Source organism: Lathyrus oleraceus, chromosome 1, assembly GCF_024323335.1.
Source record: "Lathyrus oleraceus cultivar Zhongwan6 chromosome 1, CAAS_Psat_ZW6_1.0, whole genome shotgun sequence".
Taxonomy (NCBI): domain Eukaryota; kingdom Viridiplantae; phylum Streptophyta; class Magnoliopsida; order Fabales; family Fabaceae; genus Lathyrus; species Lathyrus oleraceus.
This window is the reverse complement of record NC_066579.1, coordinates 248,733,062-248,748,464: the sequence shown is the minus strand read 5'-3', so window position 1 is coordinate 248,748,464 and position 15,403 is coordinate 248,733,062. Positions and strand designations below refer to the sequence as shown.

At 37.5% G+C, this 15,403-nt stretch overlaps 1 non-coding gene across 1 annotated transcript; it reads left to right on the top strand.

The window, feature by feature from the left end:
• The first annotated feature begins 1,040 nt into the window (after positions 1-1,040).
• On the top strand, positions 1,041-1,147 carry LOC127116012 (small nucleolar RNA R71). Its single transcript, XR_007801003.1, has one exon. It is a non-coding gene; the product is annotated as a small nucleolar RNA R71 (small nucleolar RNA).
• Positions 1,148-15,403: the final 14,256 nt, after the last annotated feature.

Genomic DNA, 15,403 nt, shown 5'->3' with positions numbered 1-15,403 from the left:
CCGCGTCTTTGGTTTTAATTTGCCTCTGAGAATAAGGGATAGGTGGTTTGTAAGGAGGCGGAGGTACATAAGGTTCTTTGTTTTCTATGATTTCCTTATTACACTCTTCCTTTTCCTTAGGTTCACTTTCTTCCTCAGTTGACTTTTTAGAGTTTTGATTCTCAATCCTTGGGTCAGACGATCCTTCTACCTATGTTCCACTTCTTAATATAATTGCATGAGCGTGGCTTTTCGGGTTAGGTTGGGGCTGTCCAGGAAATGTACCAGTTGGGGCAGCAGTAGGCGCTTGTTGTTGAGCTACTTGCGAGATTTGTGTTTCCAGCATTTTGTTATGGGTAGCCAGGGCATCTACTTTACTTGCTAGTTGTTTAATTTGTTTGTTAGTGAGTACATTCTGGTTTAAGAACTCTTTATTGGTTTGCTGTTGAGAAGCTATGAAGTTCTCCATCATGATTTCCAAATTGGATTTTCTAGGAACGTTATTGTTAGGTGTAGATGGGGTCGGCTTTTGATATCCAGGAGGTATAGCTGGGGCTTGACTGGGAGCTTGTCCTGGTGCGTATAAAGCATTATTACTCTTATATGAGAAATTAGGATGGTTCTTCCAGTTTGAGTTATAGGTATGCGAGTAAGGATTTCCTTGAGCATAGTTCACTTGCTCTGCTTGGATTCCTATTAAGAGTTGACAATCTGTAGGAGTGTGACCTTGAATTCCACAGACTTCGCAATTCTGAGTTACGGCAACCACGGAGGCTGGAGGTGATAAATTTAAACTTTCAATTTTCTGGGCAAGAGCATCCACTTTTGCATTAACATGATCAAGGCTACTTATCTCGTACATGCCTGTTTTCGTTTGAGGTTTTTCTACCATCGTTCGGTCGCTTCCCCACTGATAATGGTTTTGGGCCATGCTTTCGATAAGTTGATAAGTGTCAGCGTAAGGTTTATCCATAAGCGCACAACCTGCGGCAGCGTCTATTATCAACCTTGTGTTGTATAAGATACCATTATAGAAGGTATGAATTACTAACCAGTCCTCTAAACCATGGTGTGGACAAAGTCTCATCATGTCTTTGTATCTTTCCCATGCTTCGAAAAGAGACTCGTTATCTTTCTGTTTAAATCCATTTATCTGGGCTCTTAACATAGCTGTTTTGCTTGGAGGAAAATATCGGGCAAGAAAGACTTTCTTGAACTCATTCCATGTGATGACTGAGTTGGAAGGAAGAGACTGAAGCCATCTTCTAGCTTTATCTCTTAACGAGAAAGGAAAGAGACGAAGTCGAATTACCTCTGAAGTGACACCATTAGCTTTAACAGTATCAACGTATTGGACGAATACAGATAAATGAAGGTTTGGATCCTCAATAGGATTTCCAGAAAATTGGTTCTGTTGCACTGCCTACAACAGCGAAGGTTTAAGTTCGAAGTTGTTTGGTTCGATTGCGGGTGGAGCAATACTCGAATGCGGCTCATCTTGTGATGGAGCGGCGTAATCTCGAAGAGCACGAGCTGGTTCTGCCATCTCGGGTATCGGCGATGGAAGAAGATTTTTGAGATCAGGAATTTCGATTGGAGGAAGATTGTTTGCAGCACGATACTCCCGAATTCGTCGTAAGACTCAGAGATATCGTTCAACGTCGTTGATTCGTAAGTAGTACGGTTCTCCTTGTGAGCGAGTGTGTGACATACAAATCAACGGAAAAGAAGGAAAAATAAAAATTGCCTTAGTCTCTACAGCGTAACAGAAGAGTTACGATATCGACTAAATAAAAGTCCCCGGCAACGGCGCCAAAAACTTGATCGCGACTTTATGAGTCGATTGGGGTATTGACTACAAGTGCACAGTCTAATTGCGTAGTTTTAAAAGATATCGATCCCACAGGGACTTAATGAATCGATATACCGTTTTTCTAAGGTTACTTCGTAAAGCTAAGGCGGATGATACTTTGTTGATTAGGGGGAAAAGTAAAACTAAAATTGGATCTAGATTAAATATCAAATAACGCGGATATCGGTATGTAGTTCTTCGTAATTAGGGAATCAAATCTTCGTTGGTTTCTTAGTTTTAAAATAAGTCCTTTCATTAGACACTATTGATTAAAAGCCTTTTCTCAAACTCTCGCTCTGTTGAATAGACTATGATTTTACTTTAACGTACGCTCTCACTATTTAGTTAAAACTAAAATCACTTTTTGAAAACAATAGAATCTATAGAAACTCTTTTTATTAAAATACTAACCGTTTAAACACCCTCGTCTCAAACTCTCGCTCTGTTGACTTAGGTTATATGATTAAACTTAAATGCTTAACTCTCGTCCTCACATTTAACATTTAAAAATACTTTTTGAAAATGATTAGAATTTAATTAACTCTAAAAATTGATTTCGCCCTGATTTAAAGTTAATGTCCAATTTACACTGTCCAGTTAAAAGCTCAAACTGTCGCTCTATTGATTTTAACTTCTTTATGTCTTTTACTCTCGTACAAAAACTTTGGTATTAACTCTGTAAATTGAGACCATAAAAAGAGTGACTATATTTTTAAATAAATTTAAACCGAATCAGTTTTGATTCGTTTATTCCGCTTACTTTACATACCGATATCTAAGTTTATTTAGTCGGACATGCTAAACAAGCCTAAACAAGCCTAAACAATAATTATGCTTAAATACAGCCATATCAGACAAACAGTATAGATAAACAGCAGTACAGAGCATATATAAATTAAAGCAATAAATTAATGAACCTGTAAAATTAATAGAAATCTTGGTTGTTCTCTAACTTCGATGCTTGAACACTCCACCACAAACCGGTTGGATTTGTTCTTCACAATCTTCGATCAGACAGAAAAGTAAAAATGAAGGAATAAAATACTATGATCTAACGTAAGGTTAGATCCAGTAAAAGTTACACAATAGTTTCCGGTGTAGAAACTATTGTGAGAAAATTAATTGAATGCCTAAAAAATTAAGCTAACAAAGAAAAAGGAAGTAAAAATGCTAAGGTAATAAACTGCTAAAGAAAATATGGAATGCTGATAAAAAATATAATACTGTAAAAATAATGCACGGCGTGGAAATCTGGAAAAGGAGAGGAGAGAGCCGCAGGGTTCCACAATTGGGTCTATTTATATCCATCCTACCGTAACCGTTTCTTCCAAAGTCCCTTCAGTAGGTTTCCTCACGTTTCAACGAGTCAAGCGGAAGAATAGGATGAACGTGCTTCTGTTACGCGCGTCAAAGCCAAAAGAATAGGAGTGGGGTGTGACGTTCGTCACACCATGTGTTACGCTCGTAACACAAAGCATAGGGGCGTGACGCTCGTCACACCCTGTGTGGCGATCGTCACAACGCTTCAGCGTTTCTCCTTGTAGTTGTGGGCTGGGCTTTAGTGGAATGCTTCTTTTTGGAGAATCCTCTTTTTGCACCCCTTTTCTTTCCTTTTCACACATGCTTCAGTTTATGTTACCTGAAATAAATAGAAGGAAAATACCAAGTAATATCGAATAATATAAAATAAACCAAATCAAATAACAATATAATTTAATTAAATCGAGTCCAAAAATGTGATATTATTTCATGTTATCACACCCTAGTTTCCGTAGCGGAGGGTTCATTCATGGTAATGAATAACACTCAGCTGCAGTAATCGAGGGGGGTGAAGATGAAGACTACACCAATTTTGTGACGCATGGAAAGGCTAGCAATAATTGGATCGTTGTCGATGTTCCTATTATTGTTCATCTCTCTAAGTAATTTCTTTTTTTTATTTCCTTGAAAATCCTTCTCCTATGCCTAAGGGAGAAGCGAACATTGTTGGGCATTTTAAAATTGATCATCAATAAAATATAATTCTATTCATCCACATCTATGATGTTTTTTATTTTTACTTTTTGCTTTTCTGAAAATGGTAATCACATAAAACATAAATAAATAATAATTGTCCATCTGCATAATATTTGGTCACAATTCACTTCTCTAAAATAAAAATATCAAATCATTATGCAAGTTGATTTCTAAACTCATTGAATACAATGATCCTACTCCTTATCCAAATTTTGAATTCCCTGTGTTTGAGGCCGAGGAAGAAAGTGATGAAGAAGTGTCTGATGAATTGTCTCGTCTACTTAAGCACGAGGAAAAAACCATTCATCCATTCGAAGAGCCGATTGAGCTAGTCAACTTGGGTTTCAAAGATGATGTGAAGGAAGTCAAGATTGGGTCTCGACTGTGTCCAGAGGTTAATAAGGGGTTGATTGATCTTCTCTGAGAGTATTCAGATGTGTTTGCTTGGTCCTATCAAGACATGCCTGGTTTGGATTCTGAAATTGTGGAGCATAGATTGCCGTTGAAGCCAGAATGCCCGCCAGTCAAGCAGAAGTTGAGGAGGACTTATCCTGACATGGCAATAAAGATCAAAGAGGATATGCAAAAGCAAATTGACGTTGATTTCCTTGTTACTAATGAGTATCCGCAGTGGGTGCCAATATTGTGCTTGTTCCTAAGAAATATGGAAAAGTCCGTATATGTGTTGATTATAGAAATTTGAACAAAGCTAGTCCGAAAGATGATTTCCCTCTGCCACACATTGATATGTTGGTAGACAATACAAGTACGTTCAAAGTCTTTTCATTTATCGACGAATGTTCTGGTTATAATCAGATTAAAATGGCACCCGAAGATATGGAGAAGACCACATTCATTACACCTTGGGGAACATTTTGGTATAGAGTGATGCCTTTCAGTTTAAAGAATGCTGGTGCAACATACCAGAGAGCAATGACCACTCTTTTTCATGATATGATGCACAAAGAGATCGAAGTTTATGTTGATGATATGATTGCTAAATCCAGTGATGAAGAAGAGCATGTTGAACATTTGTTGAAGTTATTCCAGCGTTTAAGGAAGTACAAACTCCGCTTGAATCCCAATAAGTGTACTTTCGGTGTTCGTTCTGATAAGTTGTTAGGCTTTATTATCAGCGAGAAGGGTATTGAAGTTGATCCTGCCAAGGTCAAAGTAATACAAGAGATGCCTGCGCCCAAAACTGAGAAGGAAGTCAAAGGTTTTCTCGTCCGCTTGAATTATATCTCAAGATTCATTTCGCACATAACTGCTATGTTTGCACCTATATTCAAGCTTCTTCGGAAAGATCAGTCTTGTGATTGGACCGAGGATTACCAAAAAGCTTTTGACAGTATCAAAGAGTATCTACTTGAGCCTTTGATTCTGTCTCCACCTGTTGAAGGAAGACCGTTGATCATGTATTTGACTGTGCTTAATGAAAGTATGGGTTATGTTCTTGGTCAGCAAGATGAAATTGGAAAGACATAATATGCTATTTACTACCTCAGTAAGAAATTCATCGATTGTGAGACTCGATATTCTATGCTTGGAAAGACTTTTTGCGCATTGGCTTGGGCTGCTAAGCGTCTGCGTCAGTATATGTTGAATCATACTACTTGGTTGATATCCAAAATTGACCCGATCAAGTATGTTTTTTAGAAGCTTTCTTTAACCAGGAGGATTGCCCGTTGGCAGATGTTATTATCAGAGTATGATATCGAATACCGATCTCAAAAAGCTATTAAAGGTAGTGTCTTGGCTGACCATTTGACACACCAACCTATTGAAGATTATCAGTCAGTGCAGTACGATTTTCCTGATGAAGAGATCTTGTACCTACAGATGAAAGATTGTGATGAACCATTGCTTGAAGAAGGGCCAGAACTTGGTTCTTGTTGGGGCATGGTATTTGATGGAGCTGTTAATCAGTATGGTAATGGTATTGGGGCAATGATTATTAATCCTCAAGGCACGCATTTTCCGTTTACAACTAGATTGACGTTCAAGTGTACAAATAATATGGATAAGTATGAAGCTTGCATTATGGGGCTTGAAGAGGCCATTGATCTCAGAATCAAGTATGTAGACGTCTTTAGATATTCAACTTTGGTTGTGAATCAGATCAAGGATGGATGGGAGACGAATCAACCCGGTTTGATACCATATAGAGATTATGCGAGGAGGATTTCAACTTTCTTTACAAAGGTTGAATTTCATCATATCGCTTGAGATGAAAACCAGATGGCAGATACTCTTGCAACGTTGGCTTCTATGATTATGGTGAAGTTCTGGAATGAAGTTCGCAATTTGCCTGTGATGCGTCTTGATAGGCCAGCGCATGTGTTTGTTGTTGAAGAGATAAAAGATGAAAAGGCGTGGTATTTTGATATCAAGTGTTTTCTCCAAAGTTAGATTTACCCATCTAGGGCATCTTTGAAAGATAAGAAGACTTTGAGAAGATTAGCTGGCAATTTTACCTAAACGGTGATAAGCTTTACAAGAGAAACTTCGATATGGTTCTGCTCAGATGCGTGGATAGACATGAAGCAGACTTATTAATGACTGAAGTCCATGAAGGTTCCTTTGGTACTGATTCCAATAGACATGCTATGGCTAAGAATATGTTTAGAGCAGGTTATTATCGGCTGGCAATGGAATTTGACTGTTGCAAATTTGTGAAGAAATGCCACAAGTGTCAAGTATATCCAGATAAGATTCATGTTCCTTCAACACTGTTGAATGTCATTTCTTCTCCATGGCCTTTCTCCATGCGGGGAATTGATATGATCGACATGATTGAGCCCAAAGCTTTGAATGAACATCGTTTCTTTCTTGTGGCTATTGATTATTTAACAAAGTGGGTTGAAGCGGCATCGTATGCAAATGTAACCAAGCAAGTTGTTGTGAGGTTTATCAAGAATCAAATTATATGCCGTTATGGTGTGCCAAGTAAGATCATTACTGATATTGGATCGAACTTGAACAATAATATGGTTGAGGCTCTTTGTAAAGACTTCAAGATTGCACACCATAATTCTTCTCCCTAGAGACCTAAGATGAATGGGGTTGTTGAAGTTGCAAACAAGAACATTAAGAAGATCATCCAGAAGATGGTTGTGACGTACAAGGATTGGCATGAGATGCTCCCATTTGCTTTGCACTGGTATCGTACATCCATCTGCACTTCAACATGGGAAACCCCTTTCCAACTTGTTTATGGTATGGAAGTTGTGCTCCCAGTAGAGGTCGAGATCCCGTCACTGTGTGTTTTGGTGGAAGCCAAGTTGATAGAAGCTAAATGGTGTCAGACCAGGTATGACCAGTTGAATTTGATCGAATAGAAGAGGTTGACTGCCATGTGTCATGGTCAGTTATATCAACAAAGAATTAAGAAAGAGTTTGATAAGAAGGTCAGACCTCGTGCATTCAGAGAAGGTGACCTTGTGCTCATGAAGATTTTATCCTTTAAACCAGATTCTAGGGGCAAATAGACTCCTAATTATGAAGGCCCATACGTTGTTAAGAGAGCCTTTTTAGGCGGTGCTTTGATTCTTATAACTATGGATGGTGAAGAGTTCACGCATCCTTTGAATTCCGATGCAGTCAAGAAATACTTCGCCTAAAAAAGAAAAGAACGACTCGCTAAGTTGAAAACCCGAAAGGCAACATGAGCGTCTCGATGGATTGAAAACCTAAAAGGGCGATCCAGGCAAAAGTTAGAGACATAAAACAGAAATAATTACCCTGATAAATTGAGTACCCCACCTTGGGGAAATTTATGCAAAAAATTAGGGATCATGGCAAGTAACTGCATTCTGTTGATCTTCAGTCTTGAAGACATTCTTGAGCATGTTATTTGGTTATGATTCATCCTTAACCGAAGCCAAGAACACAGTGGATATCAAAGTTTATAGAAGGATTAGTGATCATTGTATTCAATGTAGCCCTTTTCCATGTAAATTACCATTTTTCAACTTTTGTAAAGATCTATGGAGGCTTGTCATTTACAGACTATCATTATATTAAATAAAGTTGAGCTTTTTATCCAATTGTTTATACTCTTATTTATCTTTCAACCATATGGAATTTAATTTTATGATTGTAAGACCCTAATTTTGACCCTAAGATCCCTCATGGCATCATAACATTGCATTTGCATTGCCTCAAGGATCATAAGCATCTTGGCTCCTTTACCTTTGGGTGGGATCTCTTGTGAGTTGGTTTGAGATCACCAATCATGCTTGAATTGTATATTATTTCTTTTCTCATTTTATTTACTAACCAAAAGCACAAAAATATGTCACTAACATCTTTTGTTTGTAGCTTGAGCAGTCAGAAGGTCCAAAGCTTCTAGGAGATCCTATGTGCATTGATAGGGCCAATTGAAGATGAAGGCAAGCATGGAAATGGTTCCCAAAGCTCTCATCCATAAAATATGCCTCCCAAGTATCTCAATTCATCATTTTGATAAAAGCAAATCAAAGGGTTTGAGGCTTGTTTCCTAAGGAAACCCTAATTCATCTATTCATCAATTGCGCCTTGCTCATGAAGCAACCTCAACCCATGATCAAATACAATCAAGGGAAGTTCTTTCATTCATCATTCCATGCATATTTGAACTTAATTGAGTGTCCTAAATCATCAATTCATCAAGATATAAGGTTTGGACTTGAGAAGTTGATCAGTCAATTCATTTGACAATTTTGAAATACACTGAGACCTAACTTTTGATGTGTTTGTCAAATGAAGATGACCCTAAGAGAAAACATGTTATTAGGAACCATATGAAAAACTTTCATGTTCATCAAAAATTGATATAAAGCTTGGAAGGTCATCATCCATTCCAAGACATTATAGGTCATTTTGACTGAAACTCTAATTTTGGGTCAACTTCCCAAGGACATAACTCCTTCATTTTTCATGATTTTGAGACGGGATCAAATGAATTAGAAATATTAAGATGCCTAATTCAAAAGTTATGTTGAGAAAAATTCCAAAATATCAAAATAAATACATCTGATAATACAAAACATTATAGGTCACTTTGGACCAAAGGCATTGAAATGTGAAAAAGTCCAACTTCAAGTGCCCATAACTTCTTCATCAAAAATCCAAATGATGAAACACTTAAGTCCAAATTGATTGTCTGGAAAAGTTCTACAATTGTTATGTTGAAGATTTTGTCATTTGGAGCTTGCATCATCGAAACAGAAGGGCTTGAACTTTGGCCAATTTTGAAAATCTCACATTTACATGTTTTGCACCCTACACTTCATGACCACTTTTCATCAATTTCCAAGGCTCAAATGGAGTTTTGATCAACATAACAAATGATCCTTATGCAGAAAGATTTCCAACCATTACTCATGAGGTGGTGTTTCAAGTTTGGACATAGCATTTTCGAAGACTTGAACATAATGGTGCAATTTTGGAAAATCATTTAATTTGCATGGCATGAGTCATTACCACATAACCTGCACGTCCAGTTTGCATTTGCTGATGTTCAATAGCCAAATCCAAGTGGAATTGGGCCCTCCATGCGTCTGTACATGCCCATGCATGGAGGCCCTTTCCATTCATGCAAGGAATTGTTCATGCACTTCATCCATGTCTTGCCTATAAATACAATGCTATTTCTCTTCATTTTACTAACCTGAAGGCACCCCAAATGCTGTGCAATTGAAACCTCACCCTCACACCAAAGGAACTCTCTCATTTTTCTCTCAATTTTCAGATCTAGAATTCAATTACCTCAATTGTTTTCTTAGATCCAAGGAACAAACTGCAAGTATTAACACCAAGGAATTGTGACTCTAAGCTCTGCAAATCAGAGGTTTACCTCAGCTTTTAATTTCTTCGAAATTACTCATATACTGGTTATTTCTTGTTGTTGTTGTGTGATCTAAAGTCCTCTGCATAGAGGCAACATTCTTGAGCCTTGAATTTTCAAAAGCCATTAAGTTCATGTGAACACCCCAGAAATTCCATCTTTGATTTCTCTTAATATAGAAACCTAGAGTGGATTTGGTTGGTACAGGGGTGATGTACATCACCCTAGCTTTCGATTGGTGCTTGGATCGTAGCATTTGGTTAACATTTTTTTCTCTGTAATTTTTGAACCTCACCGGAGCTGGCCAGAGAAGACGGTGGCGCTGGTCACCGTCTGGTCTCCAGATTGGATCTGAGCCGTCCATCTCACTTTCCAGATCAAATCCCATGCGTCGAACGTTATGACTTATTAATGGCGTGGTGCGCTTCAGTTGACCAAGGAACATGGTAGGCGCGCGTGTATGAGCCTCATGATTTGCCAGCTTAATTAATGAGCTCAGATCAAACGGTCCACGCTTTTCCATCATTTTTAATTTCTAATTTTAATTTCTTTTATTTCTTTTAATTCCATTTCTTTGTAAAAATTCACATCTCCTTCATTATTGGTCCAAAAAATATGAGACCAATTTCATTTTTCTCCTTTTAGTTTCTAATTTCTAAAAATGATTTTTAATATTTTTAATTTTATCATTTGATATTTTTTAGGAATTTTTTCTTTTTTGGTTATTTTTAATTCATTTTAAATAGTTTTTGATATCCAAAAAATACAAAAATATTTTTCCAACCTCTTTGATTGATGATAGATCTATGAAAAATATTCTCATCAATTTATTATTTGATTTGAGATTTATTTGAGATTTTAGTTCAATTAGGTTATTTTTATGCATTTTTAATTAATTTAAAATAGTTTCTGACTTCTAAAAATGCTGAAATTTTTTGTCAAACTTTATTTAACCTTGTTGAACTTGGGATAATTCACTTGGACTTTTCAAAGTTGATTTGAAGTGAGTTTGAAGTTTGACCTTTCTTTATTATTTTAATTCAAGTTTTATTTTAATATTGAAAAATACCAAAAACATTTTATTTGTTTCTTGACTTCTAATTTTCATTGTGCTTCTTTTTTCTATTGTTTGACCTTGATCTTCTCTATCTTTGGTCAATGCTTGTTGATTATCTTATCCCATTTCCATTAATGTACTTTAATTTCCATTCTCATTCTTCTTCTTCTTCTCTTTCTTTTTTTTGATCAATGAGTTAAAGATTGGTGGTTAGCATTGATACATGGAGGTTTAACCTTTCTTGATTCAAATCTAATTCATCTTGATCATGGATCAAGTGAATGACTTTGCATTAAGGATATGTTGCTTCCTAATTATGCAAAGAACCTAAATCAATACAAGATCATTTCTCATCTTCTTTTTGGCATGGCAAGTTGTAGGAGTTTGATTCACTAATCAAAATTTCTAGCTTGTGTTGTTGCCTACATTATTATTGACCGGCCTCAGATAGTTGTGACTTCTACATAAGTCCAATTACGATTGCTTAACATAGCGCTAAATTTCCTTATGGCACACTAACTCTAACACTAACCATTAACCATTAACATTTAATTCTTGCCCTTTACATTTATGCAATTTACTATTCGTGTACATATTATTCATTTGTTTTTGCTCTTTGCTCACTTGAGCACATGTTTATGTTAATGCAATTTGCCTTTTTCCCACTTGAGCATATAATTGTGTATATATTATTGTGCTTGTGTTTTGTTTTGATTGTTGTGGACCAAATGGAAAAAATGGACAAATGGACTTAGTTTCTAGGACATTCCCTATACAAAATGGAGTAAAAAGGCCTTAAATGTTGAAGATGGATTAGAAGGACCAAATATCTAAACTCACTCTTATCCATTCTTGATTTACTTCATAGAACTCTTTGATGTGTGTGCTTTTGTGCTAGGGAATCCTATGTGAGCCAAATTGAAGAACCATTGCCATGTTCATTCAAAGTGAAAGATACAAGAGCCATTGGGGATCTTCTAAGAGCTTGTTTTATTATGTTGATTGCTTGAGCTTACACTTATTTTTGCTTGCATATTCCAAAGGATGGGAGCTACTTGGATCATCAATATGATCTCAAGAGAGGAACTCCATTTGTGGTCTTGTTTCTTATCCTTCATCTCTTGTATGATTAGGACCTTAGCCATTCTTCTTCTTCCCTCCACTCTAACCCAAGCCAAAACTTTTGTGCAAACATTTAACACTTGTTTTCAAACATTAGAAACATAAGCATTATGCTTTTGATTTTCAAACTTTCTTTTCATAACACTCATTTTGAATGGAATCCTTAAGTCAAACTTTGACCATATTTTATAAATACTTTTCATTGGTAAATATAACTCATTCAAATACTTTTTGTGGTTTCAATGGCCACTTTCTTATCAAAAACTTTTCATAACCTTTAGCTATTAGGTTTGAGTTATCCTTGAGGTAGATATAATACTCACCTATATCCTTAGTGATGGACAATGAGTCTTCCATGCTTATTATAGGATTAACCCCTCACTAGCATGTTGAAGCTATCCTCACATGGTGGATTTGTGGTTTTAGGTTGAGTTTTCTCCCTTGGATAACAAAAGACCTTAAGGCTTTTGGACCAATCAATTCACCAACTCATTTTGAGATTTTTACCCCGAACTACGAGGTTTTGATCCTAATCTTTTTTAAGATGGTACGTAGGCAATGGGTTTATCCATCCAAACACAAATTGTAAATAACTTGTATATTCTTTGCTCATCTCTTCAATCATGTTTGCACAAACAAATTTTCACAAAATACCAACCTTACAACAAGTGTGAAAAGGGCTCCCTAGGAGTACCTAGGATGTTTTGGGTGCTTAAAACCTTCCCATTACATAACCAACCCCCTTACCCCGATCTCTGACATTTTTACTAGTTTTTGATTCGATAAAACTTTTAGGTTTTTGTTCGCTTTCTAACCATTCCTTTGGATAAATAGAAGTGCGGTGGCGACTCGACTTGTGTGGTTTACCTTGGATTTAATCAATATCTCTAATGGTAACGAATACCCCGCTACAGAAAAGTGGCGACTCTGCTGGGGACATTTGCCTAGTGGGTTTTGCCTACTTTTCACATTTGTGTTGTATTGTATTGTATATTATTTTGTGACATATTTTTGTGCAATTTGGGATTACTGTATTGTATGTAATGATTAAATTGCTTGAATATTAATTCCTTGTATGCTTGGTGATCTTTGTGAGATGAGTTCTATACCCGAACTCGAGTGCACTTAGGATAGGAGAATGACATAGTCTTGTCAACTTGTGTGGAGTTATTCCTTAGCAAGTTGACCTGCAAGCCCATTCACTTGGTGAAGGTCATGTTAGGATTAATAATGTCAGACGAGTAGTCGTGGTTAGGCATTACTCTTTCCAATATAGACCTTAGAAGCCAAGGACCTTAGTTTACCAAGCCCATCTTGGCCTATTTTTAGGATGTAGTGCGAAAGTCGTTCAAGTGTAAGGTTTGATACGATTGTTACGCGATACTACGCTCATAAGAGTCTCTCTTGAGAATATTTTTGGAATACGAGTAGTCGTTTATCCGATAATATCCGAAAGATGGGATGATGACTATGGGAACCTCTTGTAGAACATGTTTGGCAGGTTTAAACCCTAGTACACTCCCTTTCGGTGGTTCTTAACGGAGACTCCATGCTCGTGACTTGAAACAAACCCTTGATTCATGGTTGATCCGTTCTTGTATCCTTAATATCAATGGAACTTGGGTGTTGATAAGGTGTAAACTATAATCCACCAAAATGGATGATTGATATTAAGGATGACACGATCCATCCCATGACCTTTGTGTGGTGTGCTTTGCTTGATCGTTGAGTGTGATTGTTGCATTCATGCATTCATGCACCCATTTGCATCCATATCATCAATAATGAGAAAATTTTCAAGGAACTTAAGAGGTCTATTTGCAAATTTTCAGACATGGAAAGACAAAGAAGGAATACAAAGAAGTACAGTTTCAGACAACCCGACTTGAAAGAGCTAAGGAATTTGACATCCTATGTATTAGATCCCTTGGGTTTCAAGGCTCGTTATGGGAAGCTTCTATCTATTCTGACTACTCAAGTGGATGAAGGATTGATGAGTGTATTGGTGCAGTTCTATGATCCCTTGTACCGTTGCTTCACATTTCCGGATTTCCAGCTTTTTCCCACGCTTGAGGAGTATGCCTATGTTATGGGTATACCTATTCTAGACTAGTTGCCGTTCAGTGGCTTAGAGAGTGTTCCTACTTCTCAAGAGATAGCTGATATGTTGCATATAGATGAATCTCTGGTTGGTGCTCATATGACTACCAAAGGTGAAATTCAAGGTCTCCCTTCTGAGTTCCTCATTGCTCAAGCTACTTTATATGGGAAGGCCATGAGTGAGGACGCCTTTGAGGCCATATTTGTACTTCTCATCCATGGGCTAGTGTTATTCCCCAACATCGACAAGTTTGTGGATGTGAACGCCATTAGGATTTTCTCTACTCTTAATCCCGTCCCGACTCTGTTGGGTGACACTTACTTTTCTTTGCATATGAGGAATGCAAAGGGTGGTGGTACCATTGTGTGCTGTTTGCCTCTATTGTACAAGTGGTTTATTTCGCACTTGCCGCAGACGGTCTCCTTCAAGGAGAACAAAGGATGTCTACGGTGGTCCACGAGACTTATGTCTCTCACTAATGACGATATCTTTTGGTACAACCGTATATATGATGGTGTGCAAATTATCGACTCTTGTGGTGAATTCTCCAATGTGCCTCTTATTGGTACATGTGGTTGGATTAACAACAACCCTATTTTGGCACATCGTCAACTTGGGTTCCCCCTAAAGGATAAACCTAATAATATTCTGTTAGAAGGTGTTTTCTTTTAGGAGGGTAAAGATCCACAAGGCTTGAAGGGCAGAATGGTTCGCGCTTGGCACAAGATCCATAGGAAGGGACGGAAGGAGTTGGGTCCGAAGAATTGTATCGCTTTGGAACCCTATACCTCTGGGGTTAGGAGGAGAGCTTCCGAGTACCTCACGCCTTATGAGTATCCGAGACCTACACCTTTGGTTGAGGCTGGGCCTTTAATCCTCCCTGACCAAGGAGTAGAGGAGTTGAGAGACGAAGACCGTTCACGTGCCTGGATCCGTGAACGAGAGGAGTTGCTTCAGCAGATCAGAGAGAAGGATGCTTTGATAGAGTTCCTTGAGCACCAGGTTATTGATGAGCCTGATGACGCATTGACTTCTCTTCTTCCTCAGTCTTCCAAGTTCTGGAAGAGGAAGTATGATCGACTCGCCAAAGAGAAGGCAAATATGGAGGCAGCCTATGAGAGGGAGGTGAAGAGGCTTCGTGTAGCTTATCTTCCAGTCTCCAGAGCTTTAGATGATTGTTTCTAGGGTTCCATAGGATGTCCATTTTCCTTCTCTCTTGTATTGCATTTGGTTACCAAGACTGTACTTCTTTGGTGTAAAAAAATATTTTCCAGATATTATTGATGTGATATTTTTGTATATGTCCAAATAATTGATATTTTCAATATTTGCAAATAGGACTCTAAAAGTTCCTCTGATTAAATAAAAACAAATCATATGCACAAGCATTGCATGCATCATGTGCATAAGCAGGTTTTGCTCCAGGCTTATTGTTCTATGGTCTAA